Source organism: Eptesicus fuscus, chromosome 10, assembly GCF_027574615.1.
Source record: "Eptesicus fuscus isolate TK198812 chromosome 10, DD_ASM_mEF_20220401, whole genome shotgun sequence".
NCBI classification, from domain to species: Eukaryota; Metazoa; Chordata; class Mammalia; order Chiroptera; family Vespertilionidae; genus Eptesicus; species Eptesicus fuscus.
This window is the reverse complement of record NC_072482.1, coordinates 11,696,036-11,712,397: the sequence shown is the minus strand read 5'-3', so window position 1 is coordinate 11,712,397 and position 16,362 is coordinate 11,696,036. Positions and strand designations below refer to the sequence as shown.

Here is a 16,362-nt window from a genome sequence, read left to right as displayed (position 1 = left end):
TGCATAAGCTGCCTGTAGATGTTGGAGATTAAACCTTTATCAGTGATAGCATTTGCAAATATGTTTTCCCATGCAGTGGGCTTTCTTGTTGTTTTGTTGATGGTTTCTTTTGCTGTAAAAAAGCTTTTTATTTTGATGTAGTCCCATTTGTTAATTTTCTCTTTAGCTTCCATTGCCCTAGGGGCAGTGTCAGTGAAGAAGTTCTTGTGGCATATGTCTGAGATTTTGTTGCCTGTGGATTCCTCTAGTATTTTTATGGTTCCCCGTCTTATGTTTAAGTCCTGTATCCATTTTGAATTTATTTTTGTGTATGGTGTAAGTTGGTGATCTAGTTTCATTTTTTTGCATGTATCTGTCCAGTTTTCCCAACACCATTTATTGAAGAGACTGTCTTGACTCCATTGTATGTTCATGCCTCCTTTGTCAAATATTAATTGAGCATAGTGGTTTGGGTCGATATCTGGGTTCTCTATTCTGTTCCATTGATCAATATGTCTGTTCTTGTGCCAGTACCAGGCTGTTTTGAGAACAGTGGCTTTGTAATACAGCTTGAAATCTGGTATTGAGATCCCACCTACTTTATTCTTCTTTCTGAGGATTGCTGAGGCTAGTCGGGGTCTTTTTTTATTCCAGATGAATTTTTGGAGAGTTCTTTCTAGGTCTGTGAAATATGCTGTTGGTATTTTGATGGGGAGTGCATTGAATCTGTAGATTGCTTTGGGTAGTATGGACATTTTAATGATGTTGATTCTACCAATCCAGGAACATGGTATGTTCTTCCATCTGTTTACTTCTTCCTCTATCTCTTTTTTCAGTGTCCTGTAGTTTTCTGCGTATAGGTCTTTTACCTCCTTAGTTAAGTTTATTCCTAGGTATCTTAATTTTTTTGGTGCGATGGTAAATGGGATTGCTTTTTTAGTCTCTCTTTCTGTAAGTTCATTATTGGTGTATAGAAAAGCCATAGATTTCTTGGCGTTAATTTTGTATCCCGCTACATTGCCGAATTCATTTATTAAGTCTATTAGCTTTTTGATGGAATCTTTTGGGTTTTTTATGTACAATATCATGTCATCTGCAAATAAGGACAGCTTCACTTCTTCTTTTCCAATTTGGATGCCTCTTATTTCTTCTTCTTGCCTAATTGCGATAGCTAATACTTCCAGTACTATGTCAAACAGGAGTGGTGAGAGTGGGCATCCCTGTCTTGTTCCTGTTCTTAGGGGAAATGGTTTTAGTTTTTGCCCATTGAGTATGATGTTTGCTGTGGGTTTATCATAAATAGCTTTTATTATGTTGAGGTATGAGCCTTCTATTCCCACCTTGTTGAGAGTTTTTATCAAGAAAGGGTGTTGGATTTTGTCAAATGCTTTTTCTGCATCTATTGATATGACTATGTGATTTTTATCTCTCAGTTTGTTTATGTGATGTATCACGTTTATTGATTTGCGGATATTGTACCATCCTTGCATTCCTGGAATAAATCCTACTTGGTCATGGTGTATGATCTTTCTGATGTACTGCTGGAGCCGATTTGCTAGAATTTTGTTGAGGATTTTGGCATCAATGTTCATGAGGGATATTGGCCTGTAATTCTCTTTCATTGAGTTGTCTTTATCTGGTTTTGGTATTAGGGTGATGCTAGCTTCATAGAAGGAGCCTGGAAGTGTTCCTTCCTCTTGAATTTTTTGGAATAGTCTGAGGAGGATAGGTTTTAGTTCTTCCTTGAAAGTTTGATAAAACTCTCCTGTGAAGCCATCTGGCCCCGGGCTTTTGTTTGCCGGAAGCTTTTTGATGACTGCTTCAATTTCTTCCATAGTTACTGGCATGTTGAGCTGTTTAGAATCTTCCTGATTGAGTTTTGGAAGGTTGTATTTTTCTAGGAATATGTCGATTTCCTCTAGGTTGTCCAGTTTGTTGGAATAGAGTTGTTCGTAGTATTTTGTAACAATCCTTTGTATTTCGTCGGGGTCTGTTGTTATTTCACCTCTTTCATTTCTGATTTTGTTTATTTGGGTCCTCTCTCTTTGCTTCTTGGTGAGCCTGGCTAGAGGTCCATCAATCTTGTTTATCCTTTCAAAGAACCAGCTCTTGGTTTTGTTGATCTTTTGTATTGTTTCTTTGGTCTCTATGTCGTTTATCTCCGCTCTGATCTTTATTATTTCTTTCCTTCTGCTTACACTGGGCTTATCTTGTTGCTCTCTCTCTAACTCTTTGAGTTGTTGGGTTAGGTAATTTATTACCATTGTTTCTTGTTTTTTGAGGTAGGCTTGTAGAGCTATGAACTTCCCTCTCAGGACTGCTTTCATTGTGTCCCATAGATTTTGGATTGTTGTGTTTTCATTGTCGTTTGTTGCCATGATGTTTTTTATTTCTTCCTTGATGTCTTTGGTAACCCAGTCATGGTTTAATAACATGCTGTTTAGTCTCCAAGTGTTTGATTTCTTTGGGTTGTTTTTATTGTAGTTGATTTCCAGTTTTATGCCACTGTGATCTGAGAAGATACTTGATATGATTTCTATCTTCTTGAATTTGGAGAGACTTTGCCTATGTCCTAACATATGGTCTATCTTTGAAAATGACCCATGTGCACTTGAGAAGAATGTATATTCTGTGGCTTTGGGGTGAAATGTTCTGAAGATGTCGATTAATTCCATCTGTTCTAGTGAGTCATTTAGGATTGATGTTTCTTTGCTGATTTTTTGTTTAGAGGATTTGTCCAATGGTGATAGTGGGGTATTGAAGTCTCCTACTATGATTGTATTACTGTCAATCTCTCCTTTGATGTCTTCCAGGAGTTTTTTAATGTATCTTGGTGCTCCTGTATTGGGTGCATATATGTTTACCAGAGTTATTTCTTCTTGTTGGATTTCTCCCTTTAGTATTATGAAGTGGCCTTCATTATCTCTTGTTATGTCCTTCACTTTGAGATCTAATTTGTCAGATATAAGTATTGCAACCCCAGCTTTTTTTTCATTTCCATTTGCCTGGAAAACCTTTTTCCATCCCTTTACTCTCAGTCTGTATGCATCCTTTTTTTTGAGGTGGGTTTCCTGTAGACAGCAGATATCTGGGTTTTGTTTTCTTATCCAGTCTGTTACCCTGTGTCTTTTGATTGGGGCATTCAATCCATTTACATTTAAAGTTATTATTGATAGGTACTTATTTGACGCCATTTTTATTCTATACCCCTGTGTACCTTCTTTGCTTCCTATTTCTTTCTTTCTTTTTTTTTTTTACAGCAGACCCTTTAGCATTTCTTTCATTGCTGGTTTGGTGGTGATAAACTCCCTTAGTCCTTTTTTGTCTCTGAAGCTCCTGATTTCACCTTCAATTTTGATTGATAGCCTTGCTGGGTACAGTATTCTTGGATTTAGACCCTTCCTTTGCATGACTTGGTATATTTCATTCCATTCCCTTCTGGCCTGATGAGTTTCTGTTGAGAAATCAGTTGCTAGTCTTATGGGGGTTCCTTTGTATGTAACTGTCTGTCTCTCTCTGGCCGCTTGTAAGATTCTTACTTTGTCGTTGGTGTTTGCCAACTTAACTATAATGTGCCTTGGCGTCGGTCTTTTGGGGTTCATTTTGCTTGGAACTCTGTGAGCTTCTTGGATTTGTGTGGGTTTTTTCTTCCCTATATCAGGGAAGTTTTCTGTTATTATTTCTTCAAACAGGTTTTCTATTCCTTGCTCAGTTTCCTTTCCTTCTGGCACCCCTATTATCCTGATGTTGTTTTGTTTTGTATTGTCCCGAAGTTCCCTTACGCTCTCCTCCATCTTTCTAATTTTTGTTTCTAGAAGCTGTTGTAATTGGGTATTTTTTTCCATCTTGTCTTCTAGCTCACTTATGCGGTCCTCTGCTTCATCTAGTCTACTCTTGATGCTTTCTATTGAGTTCTTTACAGCAGCGATGTCATTTTTCATTTCTTCTTGGTTCTTCTTCATTTCTTCTTGGTTCTTACTCATATTGTCGAATTTGTCTTCCATCCTTTTCAGCCACTTTATGACCATTTCTCTGAATTCTTTCTCTGATAGGTTGTTTGCCTCTAAATCGTTTACTTCCTTTTCTGGTGATGCCTGCTTCTCTTTCCTGTTTGGGCTGTTTCTTTGTCTCCCCATGGTCTCTCTTCTCCGGATGTCTGGTTATATAGATTTCTCTCTCTGGCGTTGATTTAAAGGTATAAAATACAACACAACCAGGCACAACAGACAAGGCACTGAACAGAATTGTATTCACAATATTAATAACCTCCAATAAAGGTAACCACCAGAGAAAGACAAATTAGGGAATAGGAGTGGAAGAGGGAGAGTAAAAAGAAAGAACAACAACGAAGAAAAAAAAAAACAACAACAAAGAGTGTGAATCTGAACTTGGGAAAAGAGCAGAAAGAAAGAAAAGAAAAAACAGAAAAGAAAAAAAAAGTAAGAGAGACAAGAATGATACTAAGAGAGAAAAGGGGAACAAACTATATATATGGGGAGTAAACTCCACTAGAACAACCACTATTCCCAGCAAATTCCAGCAACACGAGCCTGGAGATTAATACAAACTGCAACAGCAGCTAATATCAAGTGAGGCAAGGGAAAACAAAAGTAAAAAACAAACAAAAACAAAGCAAACAAAAGAACCAACCAAACCAACAAAAAGAATAATCAAAACAATCTCATAAAAAAGCATAAAAATTCAATCTAATCAACATTCAAGCAAACAACAACAAAAGGCCCGAGAGAAAAATAATTTTTTAAAGGTAGCGTAGAGAGAGGTTTGTATGGATTTGGAGCAGGGGGTTGGGAATTAGATATATAAGTAGGGTGAAGTTTTAGCAGGGAGTAAACTGAAAAAGTAGGGAAAATCTAAAGCCAGAAAGGGTTAAGATAAACTGGGGACCAAAAGGGGAAAGGTTAGGAGGAGAGTGATGGCATAATTTTAGCTTTGAGATAGGGTAAAGCGATTGTAAGGGAAAGATGCAAATCGAATGTAGGACACTAATCCAAAAATAAAAGAGATGGAAAATCAAATGACATTAAAAAAAAAAAAAGTAAAATAATAGTAATAATAGTGCTGATTGAAAATAAAAATGTAATAATTAAAAAGGTGAAAATCAAGTGAGGAAAAAGAAAAAATATTAGTTTCTTAAGTAAAAGATGCAAAAAATGAAAATAAAAAAATATGAGAATAAAAAAATTAAAAAATTGAAAAAAGAATTGAAAATTAAAAAATAGGAAGACTAAAATGTGCAGTAGCGGCTGTCATTCACTTCCTCTATTATTCTGTTTGGTACGCCTTTTTCCCAGTCTGGGCGGTATTTCAGTTCAGCTTCATTCCAGGGCTCCTCAGTGTTGGAAGCCAGTCCTGCTTTTTAAGCCAGCCCTGTCTTAATTTCTCGTATTTATTTTTGATTACACCAGAGACAATTAGCGTTTCAGCCCCTGGGTGGCGGTGTTTCTGAATTGACTTCCGGGCCTCTCTAGCTCTTTTTTCTTTTTTTTTTTTCCCCCTTCTATGGCACTCACTACCAGTTTGTGGAGGCGTGCGCCTCAGAGCTGCCTCTCTGATGGTCACACGCAGCTCTGGCCCCAGGTTCCGAAAAAACACCTTCCCCCTGCAGTCTTTCAGGGTTTCCACCTGGGTTTACCTCTGTATTGGGCTTAGCAATCAGAGTCGGAAAGAGCCCAGGTGTGCGGACCGTGGGTCTGTGCGCCAGACTAAGGAGCCTGCACTCCTTTGAAAATTCTTAGTCTGACCCTCCTCGTCAGATTAAAATGAGTTGCTTTCAAGAGGTCACTTCTGTTAGCAGCTCAGAAGACCCCCCTCCTCATTCACGGATCACGGCAGTTCCAACTGCCGCCGATTTTTCTAGGCACAGACCTCCCGGCTCCTGCCGGTCCTGCGGCTGCCACGCTTCCCTCACCCAGCGCTTCCCTCACCCACCTCGGGGATTAGAAACCGCAGCTTATTTCAGACAAAATCTGACCTTTCCGTGGTGCAGTGAAGAGTTTCTTTGAATCCGAATGTTTGCGCTGATAGGGGACCGGTGGTCTGGTGCTCCCAGCAGTTCAGTGTTTGCAGTTGCCGCGGAAAGTCAGGTTTCCACTAAAATCCTCCTTTCCTTGCAAGATGGCGAGGCGCCCGGCGAGCCCGCAGCTCCGGGAGGGGACACAGCCCCTGTGGCTGCTGCGCGGTCAGAGGAACACTGCCCAGCACTCCCCCGCCTTCTCCTGGAGTTTAGCTGTCCCTTGGCTTGCCCACATACACTCCCTCTGCGAGCCTCTGCTGCTCCGACTCTCCGCCCCAGGAACAGACTCCAAACCCGACTCTATTCCGTCGCCATTTTTCCCCGAGATCATGCCATTTGGTATTTTAATGGGGATTGCATTGAATCTATAACTTGCTTTGGGTAGTGTGGACATTTTAATGATGTTGATTCTACCAATCCATGAATATGGTATATTCTTCCATTTATTTTAACATCTTCTCTATCTCTTTTTTTCAATATCTTGGAGTTTTCTGAGTATAGGTCTTTTACCTCCTTAGTTAAGTTTATTCCTAGGTATCTTAATTTTTTTGGTGCAATGGTAAACAGGATTGTATTTTTAGTTTCTCTTTCTATGAGTTAATTATTGTTGTATAAAAAAGCCATAGATTTCTGGGTGTTAATTTTGTATACTGCTGCATTGCCGAATTTACTTATTAAGCCTAGTAGTTTTTTGATGGAGTCTTTGGGATTTTTCTCTGTGCAGTATCATGTCATCTGCGAATAATGACAGTTTTACTTCTTCTTTTCCAATTTGGATGCCTTTTATTTCTTCTTCTTGTCTGATCCCTATGCCTAGCACGTCCAGTGTATGTGGAATAGAAGCGGTGAAAGTGGGCATCCTTGTCTTGCTCCTGTTCTTAGGGGAAATGAATTTAGTTTTTGCCCATTGAGTATGATGTTGGCTGTAGGTTTGTCATATAAGGCTTTTATTATGTTGAAGTATGATCCCTCTTTTCCCACTTTGCTGAGAGTTTTTATCAAGAAAGGGTGTTGGATTTTGTCAAATGCTTTTTCTGCATCGATTGATATGATTATGTTATTTTTGTCTCTCCATTTATGTGATGTATCACATTTATTGATTTGCAGATATTGTACCATCCTTGCATCCTCGGAATAAATCCTACTTGGTCATGGTGTATGATCTTTCTAATGTAATGTTGGATCCGATTTGCCAGAATTTTGTTGAGGATTTTAGCATCTATGTTCATCAAGGACAATTGCCTGTAGTTCTCTTTCTTTGTGATATCTTTATCTGGTTTTGGAATTAAGGTAATGCTGGCTTCATAATAAGAGCATGGAAGTGTGCCTTCCTCTTGGATTTTTTGGAATAGTCTGAGGAGGATAGGTTTTAGTTCTTCTTTGAATGCTTGGTAGAACTCCCCTGTAAAGCTGTCTGGACCAGAGCTTTTGTTTGCTGGAAGATTTTTGATTACTGCTTCAATTTCTTTGGTAGTTATAGTCTATTCAGGTTTTTTTTTTATTCTTCCTGATTGAGTTTTTGGATCGTGTATTTTCTAATAATATGTCCATTTCACCTAGGTTGTCCAGTTTGTTGGAATAGAGTTGTTCATAGTATTTTTTCATAATCCTTTGTATTTTGGTGGGGTCTGTTGTTATTTCACCTCTTTCATTTCTGATTTTGTTTATTTGGGTCCTCTCTCTCTGCTTCTTGATGAGCCTGGCTAGAGGTTCATCAATCTTGTTTATCCTTTCAAAGAACCAGCTCTTGGTTTTATTGATATTTATTTATTTGGTCTCTATGTCATTTATTTCATCTCTATGTCATTTATTTCCACTCTGATCTTTATTATTTCCTTCCTTCTGATAACTCTGGGCTTTTCATGTTTCTCTCTTTCTAATTCTTTGAGTTGTAGGGTTAGATAATTTATTACCATTTTTTCTTGTTTTTTGAGGTAGGCCTGTATAGCTATTATGAACTTTCCTCACAAGACTGCTTTCACTGTGTCCCATAGACTTTGGATTGTTGTGTTTTTTTTTTGTTATTTGTTACCAGGATGCTTTTTATTTCTTCTTCAATCTCTTTGGTTACCCAATCATTGTTTAATACTGTGGTTGCCAACTTTTTGGACCTCATGGGCCACAAGTGGTCTGCGGACCAGCAGTTGGCAACTACTACTCCAAAGGTTTCCTTAAACCAGCGGTCACCAACCTTTTGGACCTCACAGACCACCAATGGTCTGCAGCCACTGGTTTAATAGCATGCTATTTAGCCTCCAAGTATATGATTTTTTTCATTGTTTTTATTGTAGTTGATTTCTAATTTTATGCCATTGTGGTCCGAGAAGATGCTTGATATGATTTCTATCTTCTTGAATTTGAAGAGACCTTTCCTATGTTCCAGTATGTGATCTATCTTTGAAAATGACCTGTGTGCACTTGAGAAGAATGTATATTCTGTAGCTTTGGGGTGAAATGTTCTGAAGATGTCAATTAAGTCCATCTGATCTAGTCATTTAGGATTTATGTTTCTTTGCTGATTTTTTGTATAGAGGATTTATCCAGTGTCAGTAGGGTATTAAGGTCCCTTACTAAGACTGTGTTGCTGTAGATCTCTTCCTTGACATCTTCTAGAAGTTTTTTTTATGTATTTGGGTGCTCCTATATTGGGTGCTTATATGTTTACCAGAGTTATACCCTCTTGTTGAATTGCTCTCTTTAGTGTTATGAAGTGGCCTCCCTTAGCTCTTGTTATGGCTTCACTTTGAGGTCTAATTTATCAGATAGAAGTACTGCTACCCCAGCTTTTTTTTTTTTCATTTCCATTTGCCTGAAAAATTTTTTCCATCCCTTCACTATCAGTCTGTGTGAGTCCTTTGTTCTGAGGTGGGTCTCTTGTAGACAACAGATATATGGGTCATGTTTTCTTATCCATTTAGCTACCCTATGTCTTTTGATTGGAGCAGTTAATACATTTACATTTAAGGTTATTATTGATAGGTACTTGTTTGTCGCCATTTTTGTTCTTTAGGCCTGTGTTCCTCCTTCCCTTTCTATTTCTTCTTTTTACAGCAGTCCCTTTAGCATTTCTTGCATTGCTGGTTTGGTGGTAATAAACTCCCTTAGCCCTTTTTTGTCTGTGAAGCTCCTGATTTCACCTTTAATTTTGAATGATAGCCTTGCTGGGTATAGTATTCTTGGATTCAGTCCCTTGCTTTGCATCACTTTTGTATACACCATTCCATTCCCTTCTGGCCTGATGTGTTTCTGTTGAGAAATCAGTTGATAGTCTAATGGGAGATCCCTGTAGGTAACTTTCTATCTCTCTCTGGCAGCCTTTAAGATTCTTTGTCATTGGTGTTTGCCAATTTAATTATGATGTGTCTTGGTGTCAGTCTTTTTGGGTTCATCTTGATTGGGACTCTGTGAGCTTCTTGGACTTGTGTGTGGTTTTTTTCCCCAATATCAGGGAAGTTTTCTTTCATTATTTCTTCAAATAGATTTTCTATTCCTTGCTCAGTTTCCTCTCCTTCTGGCAGATGTTGTTTCATTTCGTGTTGTCCCAAAGCTCCCTTAAGCTCTCCTCCTGTTTTTTAAGTTTTTTTTTCCAGTTGCTGCTCTGTTTGGGTGTTTTTTCCTACCTTGTCTTCTAGCTCACTGATGCAGTTCTCAGCTTCTTCTAGCCTACTGTTGATGCTTCCTATTGTGTTCTTTATTGCAGCTATGTCGTTCTTCATTTCTCTTGGTTTTTATTCATTTTCTTTTGATTCTTACACATGTTGTTGAATTTGTCTTCCATCCTTTTCAGCTTCCTTATGACCATTGCTCTGAATTCTTTCTCTGACAAATTGCTTGCCCCCATTTCGTTAACTTCCTTTGCCGGTGATTCCTCCTTTTCTTTTGTATGAGGGCTGTTTCTTTGTCTTCCCATGTTCACTCCTCTCAGGGTGTCTGGTTATGTGGCTCACTCTCTACCACATTGAATAAAAGGCACAAAATACAACCTGACAAGACACGACACAGAGGGAACAAAACACAAGTGTATTCATGACGCTGATAACCCCAAATAAAGGTGACCACCAGAGAAAAAAGACTTAGGGGAGAGAACAGAGCACAAAAATGATATTGAGAATGGGAAAAAAGGTAAGAGAGAAAAGAAAAAAGAAGGGGAAGAAATATATCTATATGGGCGGGGGCGGGGGGACACTTAAAAAAACCAACAACTAAACCAAAAATTCCAAACAACAAACACCCGGAAAAAAAGGAGGGGAGCTGAATCTGAAGAGGCAGAGCTTATTTCCAGAGGTAAGGTAAAGGAATTGAATGAATGGGGAAATGGCCACGATTCAGTATAGAGGAGGTAGAAAGAGAATGCGTGTGTAAGAAGAAAAGTAAAAAACAAAATAGTCAATAAAAACATAATTTCCCTTTTCTTTAATCTATCTATGTATTCATCTATTTTTAGAAAAGGAGAATAGGGTAGGGCACAGATAGGCCTGAGTTTGGTGAGTGAAACTAAGCTATTAGTAGAAGAGAACAAGCGAGGAGAGGAAAACAAAAGCATAAAATAAAAAACAAAAACAAAAAAAACAACAACAAGAAAAAAAATTGGCTAGCAGAGAAAGAGAAAAGAGAAGGGTGCATGGACTTGGAGCAGGGGAAAGGAAATTAGATATATGAGTAAGCCAACAGAGACTACTAAAATAGTAATGCATTAATAGAGCAGATAAAGAAGATCAATTTTTATCAAGGAGTAAAAAGAAAGAAGAAACAAAAACTAAAGCAGGAACAGGAGAAGAGAAACAGGATGGAAAAGGGGGAAGTGAGGAAGAAAGTGTTGGCATAAAGGAAAAAATGAGATAGAGTAAAATGTTAAAAATAATAATAAAATAAATAAAAATCGAATGTAGAACACTAATAAAAAAATAAAAATCTATAATAATAAAAGTAATATGCTAATTAGACCAAACGTCCTTCCCGATGAGCCGGGGCTGCGAGGGCTGAGGCAGCCGGCAGTGGCTGCGAGGGCCAATCCCCTTTCACGAATTTCATGCATCAGGTCTCTAGTAATCTATATAAAAGCCTAAGCGACCAGCCAACTGGCCAGTAGCTATGATGCTCATCGACCACCAGGGGGCAGATGGTCAATCGAGGAGCTGCTGAGCAACAGCAACTTTGCAGAGTACCCTCTCGCACTCTGGGACTCCTTGAGGGATGTCAGGCTGCCAGTCTCTGCCCGATACCTGCAGGCCAGGCTGAGGGATCCCACTGGTGCACAAGTCCATGCACCCGGCCTCTAGTAATAATAATAATCCTATCTAATAAAGCGGGAATATGCAAATTGACCATCACACTGTCACAAAGATGGTGGTGCCCACAGTGGAGGCGGAGTTTCCGTAACACAAGATGGCTGTGCCCACAGCAGAGGCAGGGTTTCTGTAACACAAGATGGCTGCACCCACAGCGGAGGCCGAGTTCCTGTAACGAGCCTTAAGGAGCAATCAGCAAGGACCTGAGGCTGCGTGATGCTGGGCCGGGGCAGGGGACTGAGCCTGCGTCCCCCGCCTGGTGGGGCTTGACAGGAGACCTCAGGCCGCACCCCCCACCCCGACATCAGGCTGGGGGACCTCAGGCCGCGCCCCTCACAAACCTGGCAGGGCTTGACAGGGGACCTCAGGTGTACACCCCTGCCCGGCGGGGCTTGATGGGGGACCTCAGGCCATACCCCCCGCCCGGCGGGGCTTGATGGGGGACCTCAAGGTGCCCCTGCTGCCCGGTGCTGGGCTGGGGGACCTGAGGCTGCACCCCCTGCCCAGCAGGGCTTGACCACAGGGGACCTTAGGCTGTGCCCCCCACCCGATAAGGCTTGATGGGGGACCTGAGGCTGCACCCCCCGCCCAGCGGGGCTTGACAGGGGACCTCAGGCCACGCCCCCTGCCCAGCAGGGCTTGACGGGGAACCTCAAGATGCACCCCCCCCCCACCCCGGTGCTGGGCCAGGGGACCTAGGCTGCGCCCCCCACCCAGTGGGGCTTGATGGCTGATCTCAGGCCATGCCCCCCACCTGGCGGGGCTTGATGGGGGACCTGAGGCTGCACCCCCCGCCCAGCGGGGCTTGACAGGGGACCTCAGGCCATGCCCCCTGCCCAGCAGGGCTTGACGGGGAACCTCAAGATGCACCCCCTCCACCCCGGTGCTGGGCCAGGGGACCTAGGCTGCGCCCCCCACCCAGTGGGGCTTGATGGCTGATCTCAGGCCATGCCCCCCACCTGGCGGGGCTTGACGGGGGACCTCAGGCTGTGACCCCCACCCTGTGGGACTTGATGGGCCGGGGGACCTGAGGCTGTGCCCCCTGCCGGCGCCGGGTCAGGGGACCTGAGGCTGTGCCTCCTGCCCAGTGGGGCTTGATGGGGGTGGGGCTGGTTGGGTCTGGATCTTGTCCAATGGGGGTGGGGCTGGCTGGGTCTGGGTCTCACTTGATTTTGAGGCACTGCGGGTCGGTGGGGACTTGACTCTGGGTCCCATGGCATGCCCAGACTCTTGACAGGAGAAAGATTTTACTAATTTACTTTCATCTCTTACACTTCTATTTATAGAGAAAGGACAAATAGCAATATTAAAACATTTCCTCCTGCCGAAACCGGACTCAAGGGTCCCAGGTTCGATTCTGGTCGGGGGCATGTACCTTGGTTGCGGGCACATCCCCGGTGGGGGGTGTGCAGGAGGCAGCTGGTCAATGTTTCTCTCTCATCAATGTTTCTAGCTCTCTATCCCTCTCCCTTCCTCTCTGTAAAAAAATCAATAAAAATATATTTTAAAAGTATATATATATATATTTCCTCTAATTAATCCCCTTTTAATGTGCATGAATTTCGTGCACCGGGCCACTAGTAATAATAATAATAAATTAAAATAATTTAAAAATATATAAAATGAAAAATATTTTAGTTTTTTAAGTAAAAGATTTTCTTAAAAAAAGCAAAGTGAAGTTCGTTCACTTCAGCTGAGTATTTAATGTTCTGTGCGGGCTGGTCTAAGACACCTCTCCACTGTTCTGTCTGCCATGTCTCAGCTTCCTGCTAGTCAGTGCCATGTTAAAGCTCCCAGCAATCCACCTCTCCTCTGTGTCAGATGCCACAGCCTTGGTTTCAGGCCAGAGGGATCAATTTGCCAGCTTTGTTTTTCTGCCTGTTTTCAGTCGTATTTATACAAGCATCTATTTCTGACACGGCCTCTAGGTGGTGGTGTTTCTGTATTAGTTTCAGGGACCAAATGACCCCTCATCCCAGTCCCTGAGGGCTCCCTTAGGGTATTTTGAATCTTTATTTCCCTGCTGGGCTTAAGGCTGGTGCAGCTGCACTGCTAGGAGGGGCCTGGTCTCCAGGAGAAAAATGTCCAGGTTTGGAGGGAATGGACTATCCCAGAGCTGGCTTCCTGGTTGCCTCTCCCTATTTTGTTCCCCAGCTTCCACAAAACCACCTTCCCCTGCACCGAAGCCATGGTGTTTGTGATTGAAAGATCCTGGGTTTAGCAGGTAAAAGCAAGAAAAGTATAAAGACAGAGCAACCGCACCACCGCACGTCTCTCTCTCCCCCCAGCACTGCACAGCCAGTGCAGAACTTCAGGCTGCTTTTCTGGGCACAGCCTCCCATGGCTGTGGGTTTAGATTTAGAGTCCCCCGCTGCCAGCAGCCCTGTGGACACCCTTCCATAGTTGAGCGCTACATGTGTCCCCAATGTATGGGGACGTGGTGTAGCGCAGTCTCCCTCTGACACTCTGTTCCCAGCTGCGCACATTTCTCCCTCCATCCCAGATCCCCAATCCCACCAGTCTCCCAGCTACTTCTGAACTCTCTATCTGTTCCGTGAGAAGGCGCCATTTTGTCTCACCTTGACAAACTTTTGAGGAGCCCACGGCCAGGGAGGCTGGAGTCTAGGTGTTCATGGGTTCACAGCCGAGGCAGCTGTTTCCTGGCGGATGTGGCTGTAGCATCCTGGGTGGTGTTGGAGGTCTCCCCAGGTGGAGGTGAAGCTGGACTCTTGGTCACAGCTGCTGTCCCCTTCAAGATTGTGCATTCTCTGCAGCAGAGCCAGCCACCCCGGGAGAGATTTCAGCGGTAGGAGAGGCTGCCTTGCTAGGGGAACCTAATCCGCCAGTCCCCAACAGTCCTGCGGAATATAACTGTCTCTCTCTCTCTCTCTCTCTCTCTCTCTCACTCACACACACACACACACACACACACACACACACACACGCCCACATGTCCATGCACTCCCCTTTCACGCTCTCACTCTATTTCTCACTGCCGTCCTGTCTGCCGCCATCTTGGATCTCTGACCATGTATAATCTTTAAAATCTAAAGCAAATGCAGAAGTGTTCTTTTTAAGACATAAACCTTTCATACTTTCATTTATGGATCAGTTTGTTCATAAGTAACTGAATCTTTGATTGTTCTTAGCTGAAAAACGACTACAGCTTTTTTTACTCTTTTGCTTTAATGTTGAGTACTTAAAAGTTCATTAAGCTGCATTGTAATATACTGATCCTTTTTTTAAAATTTATAAATAAAATTCATGAAATTGCTTTTCTCTTGCCATGTATTAGCCCAACCTTACCGATTGTTTTCCTCCGTAGGTAATAGAGAAGAGGAAACCTAATCAATGACTGGGGAATAATATGGAAGAAGATGGAAAAGAACTTGTTTGATGGGTAAGAAATAAAATAATAATAATAAGTTATTAATAGCATATGTATGGCCAATCTGTAATAGGTTGCCAAGGTTGGCATACCATTAGTGTGAGTAATCAGTTTCTATCTTTGTCTTATCTTCATTCTGAACTTTCACCACTTCCTTCTCACGGTTGAGAAATTTTCAGTACTATGGATTAACTTAAGCTAAGAAAGGACACAACCATATTTGAAGATAAAGATGGGATCTGGGAACCAGCGACCATACAAAAACAAGTCTAGGGTAGGTCTTGAAGTTTACTGGTGGTTGTATAGAGAATATGTCTGTCATGACCTGTCACCTTTTTTTGCTCTCCAAATACTGCCAGCTGCTGTGATGTCAGACTCACCATGGGGAGGGATCCCATTCATTAGGCAAGTGCAGATTTTATGTCAGGTGGCAAATAGAATTCCATAGAAAGCCCAGTAAAAGATGTGACTAAATTGATGAGATTATAACATTTTTCAATTACCTACATCCGTACATTCTTATTGTGAATCATTTAAACAGAGGTGCCCAAAGCTTGCATCTTAGCCCCCTCCCAGAGAGTATACAGAGTATGATACATATTTGTGCAACCTTCTCCTTTGCCTAGTATTTAAAAACTTGGGCTTAGGAGCCAAACTGGTTTTGACTAGCCACTGTTAACTTTACATTTGGGTAAGTTAATTTCTCTGTGCCTCAATTCCTTGGGTATAAAGAGGGAACAATAAAATGTCTATCTCATACCATGTTGAAGATTAATTAGTTAATCCATATAAAAAACTTGGAATAATGCCTGGAAGATAGTAAGTGCTCAGTAAATGTTAGCTATAATTCCCATATGCCTTCCAGTTAACATGTTTATGTACCAACCCTCCACAGATTAATCTTTGTCTGATATACCCCAAGAGTTACACCTTCTTGGGTAAGGTTAAACCCTGGCAAGGATTTTTAAGTTTTTTCATGAAAGTTTTCTTTTTGGTTTCAAGCTTCATTTCTCTCAGATTATGCTGCTAGACTAAGTGAAGATAGAGTTGTACACCTTCAACTCTTACTTTATCTCTTATGATGTGTATGATGCTTATAGGTATGTATGAATAAACACCTATTTTGGGGCTATGATAGTTTTACCCTGTTCATAAAAGTATCTGTGTCAAAGCTGGACTCAGGATTCTCTTGTTTCTGAAAAGGTATGTCAAATTTTCTAAGATTCCCTCCGTCTATTTTGAAGGACAGGTCATTTGAGTTTCTTTTTTTGTTTCACAGAATTCTAATAGTTTTGAAAGTGTCTTTGATATATTTTTCATGGCTTGTCAGCAAGAAGCAAGGACACTGAAAGTCACCTCTTTTTAATATTTTTTCCTCCTGTATTATTTTAGGGTTCTCTTAGATTATTATGTACTACTCTTTCTGCTCTATTTTAGAAGATTTATATGTGAAAACAAATTGACATTTACTGAGTATTTATTATGTGTCAGACCGTTTTTTGGTACTTATTTTCTCATTTAATCCTGTCATCCACTTATGAAGCAGATACTATTATTATCTTCATTTTAAAAGCTGAGGAAAGTGAGACACAAACTGAGTAATTTGTCCAAAGTCACAGAACCTGTCCTGTTGAGTAGAGGGGTGCTGGTCTAGTTAATGAACTCTTTTAAGG

At 41.4% G+C, this 16,362-nt stretch overlaps 1 protein-coding gene across 1 annotated transcript in view; it reads left to right on the top strand.

Moving 5' to 3' along the window:
• Positions 1-14,626: 14,626 nt before the first annotated feature.
• USP49 (ubiquitin specific peptidase 49) overlaps positions 14,627-16,362 on the top strand; it is a 54,100-nt gene continuing 52,364 nt past the window's right edge. The window contains exon 1 of the mRNA XM_054722352.1: positions 14,627-14,701. The gene's annotated coding sequence lies outside the window, so the exon portion shown is untranslated. The remainder of the gene's footprint in view (positions 14,702-16,362) is intronic.